This window comes from Geotrypetes seraphini, chromosome 1, assembly GCF_902459505.1.
Source record: "Geotrypetes seraphini chromosome 1, aGeoSer1.1, whole genome shotgun sequence".
Classification (NCBI taxonomy): domain Eukaryota; kingdom Metazoa; phylum Chordata; class Amphibia; order Gymnophiona; family Dermophiidae; genus Geotrypetes; species Geotrypetes seraphini.
Window position 1 is genome coordinate 530695329 of NC_047084.1, and position 12011 is coordinate 530707339.

At 41.9% G+C, this 12011-nt stretch overlaps 1 pseudogene; it reads left to right on the forward strand.

Moving 5' to 3' along the window:
- The window catches only part of LOC117369148, an 82492-nt pseudogene that overhangs the window by 45731 nt on the left and 24750 nt on the right, over positions 1-12011 (forward strand).

A 12011-nucleotide genomic window follows, 5' to 3' on the forward strand; every position in this document is an offset into this window, starting at 1 on the left:
GTAGACCCAGTGTTATTTTGCTAAGCTTTGATCACAACATGCAATTTCTTGCCATGACAAGTCTTAATGAGGCTCACAAGGGATGGCAACATGGACTAACTTGCTGTCTGTCTACCACATTTAAAATCTTCTGGTATATTATTGACTTTGCTCTATCTGAAGAAAAAAAAAAAAAAAAGAAGATTCAAGTTGCAAATGTGCAGAAAGTTTCTGTACTACTGATTAGTAAGGGCCTTATTCTATATAGGACGCCGGTATTGGCAGCCGCAGATCATGTGTCAGTCATGTACCGGCATCCTGTGCAGAATAGTGCTTACACTTCAGGACAGACTCATGAAATATAGAACAGCACTTTGCGGGCCTACATTTCAGCCATTTGCCTCCCATCTAGATGCATACCAATGCATAAGCCCGCCCAAAGCCACTTTCGGGAGAAACCACACCCACTCTCTGCCTTGGGTGTGCTTAAACTTCATAGATGTGCTCTGGAAGCCTACAATGTAGGTGTCCTGCCTCGGGGAGGGTTTTTTTTTTTTGTTTTAAATCATACCCTAAAAGTGCAATGCATGGAGGGCATATGTATATGTTATAAGGTCTCGCATTAGACCACAGGTGTCGAAGTCGGTCCTCGAGGGCCGCAATCCAGTCGGGTTTTCAGAATTTCCCCAATGAATATGCATTGAAAGCAGTGCATGCACATAGATCTCATGCATATTCATTGAGGAAATCTTGAAAACCCGACTGGATTGCGGTCCTCGAGGACCGACTTCGACACCCCTGCATTAGACGTTCATTGCGCTCCCCCAGCATTGTTTGCCTTTCCAACAGTAAGAGGCTGTGTTTATTATCATTTCAAGCTGCTAGTTGGGACACTGAATTTCATTAATTACTGGCTAGCTCTACCTCTTATTTACATTTTAGGAAGTTATTGAAAGCTAATCTGTTTGGAAAGATTTTGGAAGATCGATTGTACTTCACTGTGATTGTTCAGTCTTCTTTAATTTTCAAACCGCATAGAACTGCAAGATTTTGCAGTATACAAATGGGATTCATGTTATGTTATGCAAATTTATAGCGGGTTGAAAAGATAGGGAAGCCAAGTAGGCACCTATTTTGAGCTAATTATATAAAGACACATAAGCATCTATAGGATCAATATTCAAAACCTATTTACCAAGTAAGAGATCCTCTTGCCCAATTAACTGGCACTGAGAGGGGCATTAGCAGCAGTTACTCAGATATGAATATCCCCTTTAACTGCTAAAGCTGAAACCAGTGTGAGCATTCTGGGGGCGGAGTTGGTATTTAGTCAGATATCTGTTGATATTCAGCCCTTAATCAGTTAAGATAACCAGCCAAAATGGGCTGAATTTAGGCATTTATCCTGTTAAGTGCTGTCTGCAGAAACCCAGATATTTAATGCCATGGACCAGAATTGAATACCTGGGAATAGTTTGACCATAAGAAAGAGTTGCGAAAACTCAATATGTTTATCCTGGTGAACTTTTTGGATCTTTTAGACATTTTGATACGGAGTCCAGGAAGCATAAGAGAAGTTAGATGACCTTAAGTTATTGTTTATCCACATGCATAACTTAATTAGAAACTTAGAAACATGACGGAAGATAAAGTCCAAATGGCCCATCTAGTCTGCCCATCTACAGTAACCATTATCTCTTTCTGTCTCTGAGAGATCCCACGTGCCTATCTCAGGTCCTCTTGAATTCAAACACAGTCTCTGTTTCCACCACATCTTCTGGGAGACTGTTCCACGCATCTACCACCCTTTCCATAAAAAAGTATTCCTCAGATTACTCCGAAGCCTATCACCTCTTAACTAAATCCTATGCCCTCTCATTGCAGAGTTTCCTTTCAAATGAGAGACTCGACTCATGCACATTTATATTATACTAGTGTTTAAGCCCGTTACATTAACGGATGCTAGTAAAGCCTCCTTCCATCACATGTCCCCTATTTTCAGCCACAGCTCCAGCTCCAAACCCATTTTTACCCCCCCAGCCCCCTTCTCCCATCTTTTCCCTTTCAGCCCCAGCTCCCTTTTCTCACCAGCAGCATTTTCCTTCCCAACCCACTTCCCTGTGCAGTGGCAGCAGAAGCATACCCTCCCCTTCCATTTCCCTGTGCAGCAGCATTTCCCTCCCCCACCCCACTTCCCTGTGCAGCAGCACCTCTTCCCTGCTCCCCTTGTCCAGCAGCACCTCTTCCCTGCTCCCCCTGTCCCTCTTCCATGCTCCCTGTTCCAGCACACCCCTTCCCTGCTCCCCTTGTCTCTCTTCCCTGCTCCCCCTGTCCCTCTTCCCTGCTCCCCCAATCCAGCAGCACCTCTTCTGTGCTCCCCCTGCCCCTCTTCCTTGCTCCCCCAGTCCAGCAGCACCTCTTCCTTGCTCCCACTGTCCCTCTTCTCTGCTCCCCTAGTCCAGCAGCACCTCTTCCCTGCTCCCCTGGTTCCTCTTCCCTGCTCCCCCTGTCCAGCAGCACCTCTTCCCTGCTCCCCCAGTCTAGCAGCACCTCTTCCCTGCTCCCCCTGTCCAGCAGCACCTCTTCCCTGCTCCCCCGGTCCAGCAGCACCTCTTACCTGCTCCCCCTGTCCCTCTTCCTTGCTCTCCTGGTCCAGCAGCACCTTTTTCCTGCTCCCCCGGTCCAGCAGCACCTCTTCCCTGCTCCCCCTGTCCCTCTTCCTTGCTCTCCTGGTCCAGCAGCACCTTTTTCCTGCTCCCCCGGTCCAGCAGTACCTCTTCCCTGCTCCCCCTGTCCCTCTTCCTTGCTCTCCTGGTCCAGCAGCACCTTTTTCCTGCTCCCCTGGTCCAGCAGCACCTCTTCTCTGCTCCCCCTCACTGCTTTTCATACTTTGTCCCACCCACACCCTCCGAAGCCAGCCTGCCTGCCATTCCCCTGTGCAGTAGAACCCTCTCCCCCCACCACTATCGCTGCCGTGCAACTGACCCCACTGACCCTCCCACCGCGAGATGACCATCAAACCTCTGATGATGTCATCAGAGATGTGGCAAAGGAAATCAGAGCATGGGAAGGCCCCGGAGCAGCGTCTTTAGTGTGATGCGTCTTGTGGTGGGAGGCTCAATGGGGGTTCATGTGCGCTGGGGAGGGATGCACCGGGGAGGGGGGGGGGAGGACGACAGCAGCAAACTGCTTAGATGAAATTGCTGGAGAGCAGGGAGGGCCGCTTTTTAAAATTTCTCTGCCGGCAAGTGGCACAGGTTGTAAGCGTGTGTTGGGCTGTTGTGTGGTGCCGTAGTAAGCGCGCATGCACACTCTTGCTGGCCACGGACCTACAGATCTCGGAACACGCCGCTAAGCGTGCGCACATGCTTAGGGTTTTATTATAGTAGATAGGTATTTAAACAACTCTCATATATCCCCTCTCCTGCATTTCCTCCAAAGTATACAGATTGAGATCTTTAAGTCTGTCCTCATATGCTTTAATTAATGAGTATCGACCTCATCAGGTGAGAGAGACCCTCAAGGTTTTGATGGAGGTGCAGAAACATCAACGCCTTGAGACTGCTGAAAGCTTCCAGAAACATTTAGAACGTGTGATGGAAATGATTCAGAACTGCCTGGGGACTCTGCCTGATGATCTGCCTCTCCCAGAGGAAGTAGCACGTGTGAAAATTGAACCAATGGATGTTGAAGACAACAGCTGTTGTGTCAGACAGAATGATGAGCAGGGGAGAGCCCCATTTGTAAGAGAAATGGTTGTGGACAAAGATGCTGCTATGTATGTCATAATTGATAAGATTTGTATGACAGCGTATCTCAATAATGCTTCGAGAGTAGTCCGGTTTTGGCTACTTCCTAACCCTCATCACAATATTACTAATCACACAGACCCTCAGAAATGCCACCGAGATACTCAAATATGTTTCATAGTATCTGGCTTTATGAATTTAATCTTCACCGGGTCTCTTATCAAGTTTCAAGTTCAAGTTTATTGGTTTTTTATACCCCGATCATAAAAACAAATATCTGACCGGTTAACAATAATATGTAAAAAGGAAAGCAAGATATATTTAATTGTGTTTAAAGAGAGTAGTGAGAAAAATAGAAACAAATAATACGTATAGACAGACAAGACAGTGAGGGTAAGTGGGAGGGTTAGGAAAAAGTTACATAGTTGTAGGAGAAATGAGATAGAGGGAAGGGATATAACATGGGGGGCGGGGGTGCCTGGTATGAGTGATATGCTTTGAGAATGATAATTAGGTTGAAAAAGAAATCAACGAATGGACAAGAAAAAGATTAAGAATTGGCGTAGGCATCTTTAAATAGATAAGTTTTAAGATTAATCTTAAATTTTGGTAATTGAGTTTCGTCCCTAAGAAATTGGGGGAGAGAGTTCCATAATGTGGGTGCAGTTATGGCGAAGTTAGTATTCCTAGTGTAAAAGGATTCTTTTAGAGAGGGAATGAAAAGGAGTTTTTGATCAGATGATCTTAATGAACGAGGAGAACTTTGGGGGATTAAAAGTTTATCAAGAAATAGAGGTAGGCGTGAATGTTTAATTTTGAATGTAAGTAGTATAATTTTATAACATATCCGATGAGAGATGGGGAGCCAATGAGCCTCTTTGAAAAGAGGAGTAACATGTTCGAACTTGCCGACATTGTAAATGAGTTTAATAGCGGTATTTTGAACAAGTTGCAGCCGTCGTAGTTCTTTTTGGGGGAGTCCATTGAGAAGAGAATTACTATAGTCTAAGTGTGAGATGATTAGGGAATGAATTAGTATGTTAATCGAGTCGTTAGTTAAAAGAGATCTGAGGGAACGAATAATACGTAATTTGAAGAAACAAGTTTGTACAATAGAACTGATGTGATCGTGAAAAGTTAGTTCTCTATCTAAAAAGACGCCTAATAGTTTTATTTTAGTTTCCATACGTAAAGGTGTGGATTTAATGTAAATTGTACCAGGTATTGTTTCAGATTTTTTAATGGGGAGAAGAAGACCGCAAGATTTGTCAGCATTGAGTGAAAGTTTGTTAGAAAGGAGCCAATCGCTTAAGATAATCAGTTTGGCATTTAGTTCAGTAATATCTGAAAGGTTTGAGGTGGTAATCGGGTAAAGCAACTGTATATCGTCAGCGTAGGCGAAAATAGTGAAACCTAGTGATTGAGCGAGAGAAAGAAGAGGGGATAGAAAGATATTGAATAATAGAGGGGATAAAATGGAGCCCTGAGGGACTCCGAAATTTTGAATTACTGAAGACGAGATTTGGTTTTTTGAATAGACTTTGGATTTTCGCTGATGAAAGTAGGATATGAACCAGTTGAGAGCGTGTCCTGTAATATTACAGTCTGACAGTCTAGATAGTAATAGAGAGTGGTCGATGGTATCAAATGCCGCGGATAAGTCGAGAGAGATTAGTAGGACCGATTTTAAGTGGTCGTGAAAGTAATGTATAGTAGAGATGAGACCTAGTAATGATAGCTCGGTGGAATGTGAGGAGCGAAAGCCTGTCTGATACGGGTGAAGGGCATGTGTTTGATCAAAATATTCGGATAGTTGGGTGTGAACGATTTTTTCAGTAACTTTAGAGATTAACGACAAATTTGCAATTGGGCGGTAGTTATTAGGTAAAGAGGGGTCTGAGTTATATTGTTTGAGTTTAGGGAAGACCAATGCAGTTTTCCACGATGTTGGAACTTGACATTCAGAAAAAGATTTGGAAATCATTTCCCTTATGTAAGGTCCAAAAAAAGAGAAAAATTTTTTGAGTAAGTGTGGAGGGAAGGTTTCTACTATATTGTTTGGAGAATTTATTGAGTGTAGAATGGTGGATAATTGGGAAGTCGTGGGTACTTTGAATTGAGAAAGAGAACTGAGAGGTAAGAAGGATGAATCATTGTTGGTAGACGGAGAAAAAGGGGGAACAGGTGGTCCGAGATGGGTTCTAATATCGATCACTTTTTTGTGAAAAAAGTCGGAGAGTTCGTCTGCAGATGGGGATGTTGCAGTTGGTGGAAGAAGTTTCTTTTTTGAATATTTTGATAGAGATTGAGCTATGTTAAATAGAGTAGATGAATTACTAGTTTTTGAGATAAGTTTTGAATAATAATCTTTTTTTGTCAGTTGAATGGTCTTTTTGTAATGGGAAGCTTTTTCTTTGTATAAGAGTAAGTGAGTGTTATTGAGTGTTTTGCGCCATTTACCTTCAGCCGAACGGACCTGTCTACGGAGGAGAATCAGATTTTCATTAAACCAGGGTTGATGTTTTTTTGGTGAAGGGTTAGGTGTAGAGGTATTTTGTATTTTAGAATTAGGAGCTAGTGAGTTTAGGAGAGAGGTCGTGGCAGTTTCCCAGTTAACTGATTGTTCTATTAAAGTTAGAGAGGAGAAGTCCTCAAGATTCAGTTCAAAAGAGGATTGAATGTCTGGAAGAGAAATGTTACTTAGATTGCGAGTGAAAGAGGAGTTATTTAGTTGTTTAGTTGCATGTGAATAAGTTGGAAAATTTGATTGCTGTAATCTTAGAATGTGGTTAAGTCTTTCAAAACAATAAATAATGTATAATAAATATCTTTTGTGATTAATATTTTTTATATAATATTTAGTTTAAAGTGGCCAAATCCTTAGGGATATCAAAGCCGACATGTTTCACCCCGAGGGTTTCTTCAGGGCTATCCTTATGTGAAGCTTATCTTTCACGTCGCGACCACTGAGTTCCTGTTATCAAGATTGATAAGATGACATAAAGCAGCTCTTGCTCACATTCTATTTATATATTGCAATTTTAGCAGCTGCAGTCTCTATTAAAAAAAAAAAAAAAACGCTGACCATCACTAACTGAATAGTGTTACATATGTTATAAAATTTTATATATTTTTAAATTTATTAACTTGTGCAATATGCAACAACTAATTTAACACTTAGTCCAGCCATACAAATAACAAAGCAATCTATTAGTTTAAAATAACATTTAAAACCCCAACTTTGAAACACTAATGACCCCCCCGACCCTGTTCCTCCAAATCATTTCCTCCCTCCGTCTTCCTCCTACAATTAACCAAAATTACTTCAAATAGCTGATCATGGTTCCTTCAGCCAAACAGTTATTTCCCTCCTCCAACCCCCTGCGAATCTCTGCTCCTCCTCTCCCCTCCAACCTCTCCCCTCATGAACTCTTCAGTATTTGGGTTAACTGGCCATTCCTTCTTCTTCTTCTGGTCAAAGTCTCCCCTATGTTGATCAGTCAATTACACCCCCCCCCACCCCTTATACATTAAGTCAATGTTTCTAATCATGTACCGATGAGCTATCTACCCCCCTTCCAATGAGCTGCAATTTCACACCAAACTGGAGACTACCCCATTGGCAGAATACACCACTTCAACTTTGGGCTTTCCTTCCCAATTCTTCAAACCTCAAATGCATGCCTTGGGGGTCTTATGACCCCTAACTTCCCCCTGCTTTTTTAGTAGGGACCATGCTTGCTCTACCGTTTCGATTTCAGCTATCCTTTTTTTGATCCATTTTCTTACCATGGCTCTCATGTTGTCATATCTTCCTTTTTTAAAGTTAAAGGTTGTGGTTAGGGTCTTGGTTCGCTTCCCCTTTCCGATGTCGAGTTTAAAGATCATACTGTGATCGCTCGTCCCCAGCAGGACCGTGACTTCTACTTCTTTTGTTTGCCCAGTTATGCCATTTAGGACCAAGTCCAAGGTGGCGTTTCCTCTTGTCGGTTCTCCTACCATTTGTTCCAGGAAGCAGTCATCCACCATTTCCAGGAACTTTATCTCCCTGCCGCAGCTTGAGGTTACTAGATTCCAGTCTATTCCTGGGAAATTGAAGTCTCCCATGATCGTTACATTGCCCGTCCTACATTCATGTCTTATTTCTTCTATCATCTCAGAGTCTGTTTCCTCCGTCTGACCTGGAGGTTGATAGTAGAGACCTATTTTTGTGTCTGCTCCGTTCTGTCTGGGGATTTTTACCCAGAGGGACTCCAGTTTCTTTTTCTCCTCCGCCTTCCCTACTCCAGTAGATTCTACTCCTTCCTGGATATATAGGGCAATGCCTCCCCCTTTCTGTCCTGTTCTGTCTCTTCTGTAAAGCTTGTATCCTTGCAGTACTGTATCCCATTCGTTTTCCTCATTCCACCATGTTTTTGTTATGCCAATGATATCTATTTCTTCGCGTCTTGCTAGTGTCTCCAACTCCCCCATTTAATTTCTTAGGCTTCTGGCATTCGTGTACATACATTTAAGCTCCCTTTGTGCTGCCTTCTTGGACTTTCTGGGCTTCACAGTCCCTATTGTGTCTTTCACGGCTTCTATTTGCGCTCCATTGTTGTCTCCCTCATTTGCTGCAAGTTCTTCCCCTTTATCTGGGTGGATGTCCTTAGTGCCTGCTGTCCGGGCCATCGACCAGTTGTCGACTTTTTTTTTTTTTTTTATTAGGATTTTATATACCACCTATCAAGGTTATCTAAGCGGTTTTACAATCAGGTACTCAAGCATTTTCCCTGTCCGCTCTCCCCTGATCTTCAGTTTAAAGTCTTCTCAATGACCTTCTTCATGTTTCCAGCCAATATTCTCGCCCCTTCTTTGGTGAGGTGTAGTCCGTCCTTCCTATAGTACCTGTTCCTTCCCCAGAACGCTGTCCAGTTGCGCACGAAGTCAAAGCTTTCTTCCTCGCACCATCGTCTCATCCAGGCGTTGATTTCTCGCAGTTCATCTTGCCTCTTCGCATCTGCTCTCGGTACCGGGAGGATCTCAGAAAATGCCACTGTCACCTCCCTGACCTTCAGTTTTCTTCCGAGTGAGCGGAGCTGGTTCTTCATTTCCTCCCTATCATACTTCCATCCGCTCACATCTTTGGTTCCCACGTGGATAAGTACAGCAGTGTCATCCCCTCCTGCACTGTCTATGATCCTGATGATCCTGCCGGCAGTCAGTAAGAAATCTCTTAACACCAAATCATAGGAGTTCCTGAGGGTATCAAAGGATACCAACTGTCCATCATCCAATAACTGTACAAAGGAAATCAACCTTTTATGCTCCCAAACCTGAAAGTCATTAGGATCCCTGCCTTGCATGAAAGTGGGCTCATGATGGATTGCTGTCATAGTGGAGATTTTACCTCCACCCCCCACACTTCTAAGAGGTGTGTGGTGAAAGGATTCTGAAGGTTGACCACTAATGCTTTATAGTCAGACCTCACCAACAGATGTTTAAGTGGGCAAATTGCCTAATGTAGTTTGTTCTAACTGAACTGTTAATTTATAAGGTTCAAACTCAAAATTTAAATGTTTTAATTGGGCTGTTAGGTCATAACAATGAAAGTTTGAGACTACCATCCCCTCATACTCCCTTCTTTGCCATAACACTGCCCTGGCTAACCTCAGCTTTGTATCATCTCACACAAAGTGGTATAAATCTCCTTCAAGAATTTTCAGGACTCAGTGCTGAGTTTCAGAACTCACTGACAGAGTTTGAAACAAAAATAGAAATCTAGTCAAGATATTCATTTTTAAAGCCACTATTCGTCTCCACCATGAAATATAACCCTTCCACCACCAACAACTTATATACCTCCTAAATGTTTTTCCCATAGTTTTGTTCACAAAGTTGAGAGAAATTTCTGCTAATTACTATAATTTAAGTGAATAGTGTGTTTTTTAAATTTTTTTTATCATGAGCCATAGCCAGAAACATGAGCCTGAGATATGTTTTTCACAGTACTGACACCCCTGTAATTTTTGGTTGTTAAAAGCTAGTGCTTTACTTAGAGAATAACCCAGCAATAATAGAGAATCACCCTGAGTGCTTGTTTAAATATTAATGAGCTCATTTTACTATTATTTTAATAGGAATGACCTCATTGTACTACACAGTGGCGTACCTAGGGTAGGTTACACCCAGGACCGATCATTTTTTTTAACACATCTGCCATATAAAAAAATATTTTTAGTAATTTTATTTATTTCATTTTATTTCCGGTCCTCATCAGAAAGCTCAGAGTGGGTTACAGTTTAGCATCCACAGTGTTACAATATAACATTGCATAGAGTTACAACATCTCCAACCCCACACTGGCACTGTGGTGTAAACAAAATAAACATAAAAGACTTTTCCTCTCTCTTTAAATCCTAACACCAGCTCTGCCAGGATATACATTTCAAATCTGACATATTGTAATCACAAAACAGAAAATAAAATTATTTTTTCTACATTTTGTTGTCTGGTCATTATTCAAATCATGTTGGCCCCAGGCTCTGGCTTCTGTTTGTCTTCTGTTAACTTGCTTGCCAGGGTCTCCTGCCCATTTGATGTTTTCTTCTTTCTCCATGCTCACCATCCATCTTCCATCTCTGTATCTTCCCTTTCCACTGCCATATCCAACATCTCTGTTTCTTTCCCACTGTCTACCATTTCTCTCCCCCCCCACTCCTTTGTACGCCACTGGTACAACATTTGCATGGCAGAGCTGGAGGCTGCCAGGAAGCTCAGAGAAGACCACAGTTCTGATAATCAGGCGGTAAAATACTGGCACGTTATACCAGCTGGAACCAGTTTTGTGACCATTGTTAAAGGTACAATAAGTTTTGAGAATCCAGCCCTCAGTTCTGTTTCTTCTCCTTTACTCACAGCTTTATTTGAGGGGGTACTCAGGAGAACTTAGCAGCGGCACTTTTCCTATTGCTTGATATAAATGGTCCCCATGCATTAATAAAAGAGCAGATTCTATACTCTCAGTGCTGTCTTTTCATGGATTCAGTGGCTGGTTGCAGCAGACCTGAAGTGTCAAGAAAATGTCAAAAAAAGTGTTGAATAACTTGTAAGTTTCATGTCTCCACATCATTCTTTCAAATTTGGGCTGAGAACTTTTCAGAAGCCCATCATATAGCAAATCATTTGACAAACCAGAAGGATGACTTAGGGCCCATGGAATACCTAAAATAAATGTAATAATTATATTAGGAATTCTGAGTTTTACTGTTGAACCAACTCGAAAATGTTTATATATAGATGATCATGAATTCAAAAATCTCCACTTTGTAGTTTTCATTTTTAAAAAGGAAATATTTGTCAGTAAATTTACTTCAGCATAAGAAGCCTTGTTATTGTACTTTGAAGTGCTCTCCTGAAAAAGCTTTACGTTTGGCTCGGTGTTAAATAAATGCATTATTCAAGCAATTAACTCTAACGGGGAAGAGGAGGAATGGCTTTGAGTAATGTGGATGGCTTTCAGCCTTGCATTAGGTGAAATGATTAGTTTTACTGCTAGGTCGCCCTAAATGAATGCAAGGTGCTAAGAGCATATTGACTTCTAGACCCTCAGCAGTGAAGACCTCCCCGCGCAGACTGAAAAATCGAGACAAGGCAGGAAATGATTTGCTTTGCTGACTACTTATTTCCTATTTGCAGTCTCTACCTGTCGGAGCTGAAAATGTTCTCCTTTGTGTGATTTGTGCCTGTCCATCTTGCTTCCTTTATTTGACAGATATCCAACTCTCCTGGGCCATAGGTTCAGATGAGTGCTTTTAACAGCCATCACTACTGCCCACAAGGGGTTTTATTTATTTATTTAATTTTTTGTTTCACTATGGTTTCAAGATGTTGTGATGAAGATATTTCAAGTAAAAAATAATAGTTTAGACAGTTTGATTCATTTAGCTCCCCAGCAGGATTTGATTGCTTTTTAAAGTTACCGGTAAATGATACCCCAGAAGCAAATGCCTTTATAACAAGGATTGCATTGTTATATTGTTTCTCCAAGTGGAAGAAAGTATGCTATTTCTTAAAAAAGGCCATGAAGAGAAAAGACTTGGACAGTCTATATCCGTATCTAAAACAGCACCATTCATGGAGACTAATATCAGTGCATAATTCCCCCACCCCTCCCTGATATTCAAAGCTATTCAACCAGCCAGAAATGGCTGCTAACCGCTTAAATAGCATTTTGGTACCTAACCACAAATATTCAGTATGAGATAACCAGTTATCTCCCTTAAGTATTTGTGATCAGTGCAG